The following is a 3,704-nucleotide window of genomic DNA, read 5'->3' on the forward strand; positions in this document are numbered from 1 at the left end:
TCCGCCGCTGAGGTGAGGTGGCCGAGCGGCGGGCGCGGCCTGCCAGCGGGACTGCCCGCCGGGGGCGGGGTGCCGGGGCTCCCTTGTGCCTGGAGACGTACAGCCGCGACTCCAAGAGGTGAGAAAGCTTAAAAACGCCCTTGGCCCCCCGCCCCGGGGGTCGCCTGGCCCGGCTGCTGCGTGTGGGAGACCCCAGGCCGGTGGCTTGGCCCAGACCGCCCCCCGCTACGGTTACATGCGTGGAGCTCGGCTCTGAGGCACAGGTACTCAGTGCTATAGAAGACTTCTGTACCCTTATTTTTCTACGCCATAGCAGTTTCTGTCAAACCCAACCTAAACATTTGTGTAGAGAGCAATTCTGCCCTCGTGCACTTACTGTCTTAAGTGTCAACATCAATACTTACCTGTTGCCACGTACCCATCCATCTAACTGTAGTGAAATCAGTTTATCTAACTGTAGCTAGATATTTACAGCTCAGATGTAAATATTTTAGGTGCCTAAAGTGTGTTTGTTAGTACTCTCTTGCTAAGTGCTACAGTGCTGACCTTTAAATATCGAAAACTAAGCATCTGAGTTAATACCCAACCATTGTCACTTCTCAGAAATACAGCTGATGGTTCTTTGCAGGCCCAGACATCTCTTCATCAGCTTATATTCCAGGTGAGATTTTCAAGCCGTCTTTAAGAACAAAAATAACCAGAGAAGAACGGTAGATAATAGATAGCTAAAACATTTTTTTCACGGGTCACATGCTTACTAATTTGTCTAAGGCTGATGGCATTTTGTAACTTCGAGTGGCTGTGTTTATTTCACACACGAGGATATTTCCCTGATACTATCAAATATCTCCCACATCATCATTCACACCGTAACTTTATGCCCACCAGTCCCTCTGTATGACAGTACCCACCTAGCTCATTCTCCCAGCCTCCTACAATTTGAATCTCCATCCTTCACCTGTAACCTCCCAAGGCTCTGTTTAACATATTCTCCCCTTTCTTAATCCCTGTTGCCATGGTCATTTGTGCTGTTTCTCTAATTCAGGTCTTTGTCGTTTCCTCATTTCCATCTTTTACCTCATTCTATTCCATAGCACGCTGTCTCACAGCCACAACTCCTTTTCTCTGCCTCAATACCCTCCTTCGGCCTTTGAGGGTCACCTTGACAGTCCCTACTTTCTCTTGTATATATAGCCCCATTAAGGTTCTCTTGGCTATAGTAAACCCTGGGCGGGTAGTAAGTTGATGTGTCAGTTCCTGGCACTGAAAAATTTGAGTATGTGAAGCAGATGTTTTTTGAGCTCTTGGCCACGTTTCGGATATTGTTGACTTTTTCCTTAACGGTATCCTGGTACATAGCATTTAAAGCTTTTTGCTGTCCGTCATGGCAAGGACATGTTATAATAACTCTACAATAATAATAGATAGTAAAATCCACATAGCTTGGTGATGTAGTCAGATTTTGCAGGTGGCTTTTGTATTACCAGAGCCAACATACATGTGGGTCGATTTCCGTTCAGGGCTAGGAGTTTTGCTAGATACCGTCACTTGAATTGCCTTTTGGGCACTCTCCAGCTGTCGTACGAAATGCTTGTGCTGAAGCGCTAGACAAGGAGAATGGTGCAGGTTTATTAAAGCTCAAAATTGTGGCCTTGCTTTTAGTGAATGGTGGCAGTGAGAGGTGGTAAACAGCCTTTTCCTTTTGCAGCAACAGATCTTAATTTTCCCCTAATGATAAGAAATCAAGCAAAATAGAGTTTTAGGTTATTTACCTTGTTTATCTTTGGAGGAGATGGCCATTCTGTATCATCTCGCAAAAAGGCGTCATTGCTGGCTGCGATATATCATAGTGTAAGCACTGGCACAGGACTGTGAATGTAATACAAGACAAGGAATTTTGTCTCCAGGTTTTTCAATATAAATACATACTGAAAAATCCTGAAAATATTTAAAATGTAATCGTGGGCCTGTTAAATCCTTTCAGGTACCTAACTGTCGTGTTTTAACCCCAGCTGGCAACTAAGCACCACACAGCCGCTCGCTCACTCCCCCCCACCCAGTGGGATGGGGGACAGAATTGGGAAAAAGTAAAACTTGTGGGTTGAGATAAAGACAGTTTAATAGGACAGAAAAGGAAGGGGAAACATTATTTATAATAATAGAATATACAAAACAACTGAGGCACAATACAATTGCTCACCACCTGCTGACCGATGCCCAGCCAATCTCCAAGCCATGGTGCCCCCGGCCAACTCCCCCAGTTTATATACTGGGCATGACATCATATGGTATGGAATACCCCTTTGGCTCATTTTGGGTCAGATGTCCGTTCTGTGTCCCCTCCCAGTTTCTTGTGCACCCCCAGCCTCTGCTGGCAGGGCAGTATGAGAAGCTGAAAAGTCCTTGACTTAGCATAAACACTGCTTAGCAACAGCTGAAAACATCAGCGTGTTATCAACATTCTTCTCACATTAAATCCAAAACACAGCACTGTACCAGCTACTAAGAAGAAAATTAACTTTATTCCAGCCGAAACCAGGACACTAGTAGTGTCAGCATAACGCAAGAAATGTGAGCATCAACAAAAACAGCTGATGAGACATAACGCACCGTCTCTGAAAGTAGAAAAATGGAATACACTCGAGTTGGTCTTGATTAGCAAAAAATGCAAGGAGGTACCATAACGAAGAGCAACCTATATAAGCAATAGTTGTACTCGCTTATCTAGGAACATCTACCGTTGATCATTTTGAAGCAAGAGAGTAATTCGTATAGCCGTGTTCTCACTTACGAAAGTTGAAATGATGAAAAGTCCTAACTTTTCCATCTTAACTGTTTCTGTATCTAGCACTCTGGAAAAAGAATTGCTGTTTCCCAGGAGAAAATGAAAACCTTTATAAGTTTGGTGCTGGTAAAGACCCTGAAGACCCCCTGCATGTAGGAGACAAATGTGTGTGTTGTAATTGTTATTACAGAAAATAAAAATCAGTGAGCACAAACTTAGATACTTTGATCTCTTGGTAACAGTCGGTCCAAAACCGAAACGCAGCCAAGAACTAGAATGACGCGTCTCATAACGAACTTTACGCCAGTTTTCGGAAAACGGCGTGGAGGCTCGCATTCTCGCGGCTCGCTAAAAACGCAGTGCGTTCTTCAGCAGCAAAACCAAACTGGGAGAAAACGCCGGGAAAGGCCGCGTGATGGAAGCTGAAGAGAGGGACGCTCACCCCGTGGGCCAGACCGGGGAGGGCACGACCCCAGCCCGTTGCCCGGCCCGTTAAGAGCACACCGAGGCTCGTTCTGGCCGCCGCGGGACTCGAACCGGCGCGTCCGCCCCGCCGGGCCCCGCCCCCGCCGGGCCCGTCTCGGCGCCCATTGTAGCGTTTCAAAACACACGCCCTGCCCCGCCGGCCAGTCAGCGCGCGCTCCCGCGCCGAAGCCTGTCGGGAGTCCGGACGCAGCCGAGGCTGCCGCTCGGGCCCGATGCCGGTCTCGTCGGCATGCGCGGTGGCGGGATGCGGTTGCAGGGCGCATGCGCCGTGGAAGGCGGGCAGCTTTGCCTCCGCCCGCTTTCCCGCGCCTGCGCGCTGGGCGGCGGGCGCGGGGGGGTGTCCGGGCCGAGGCGCTCGCTCCCCTGTGGAGGCGGCGGCACCGGCACCGGCAGCGGCATCGTCGAGCTCGTCGGTCGGCGAGCGCGGGTGGGG

The sequence above is a fragment of the Haliaeetus leucocephalus genome, unplaced genomic scaffold, assembly GCF_000737465.1.
Source record: "Haliaeetus leucocephalus isolate CR32 unplaced genomic scaffold, Haliaeetus_leucocephalus-4.0 Scaffold340, whole genome shotgun sequence".
Taxonomy (NCBI): Eukaryota; Metazoa; Chordata; class Aves; order Accipitriformes; family Accipitridae; genus Haliaeetus; species Haliaeetus leucocephalus.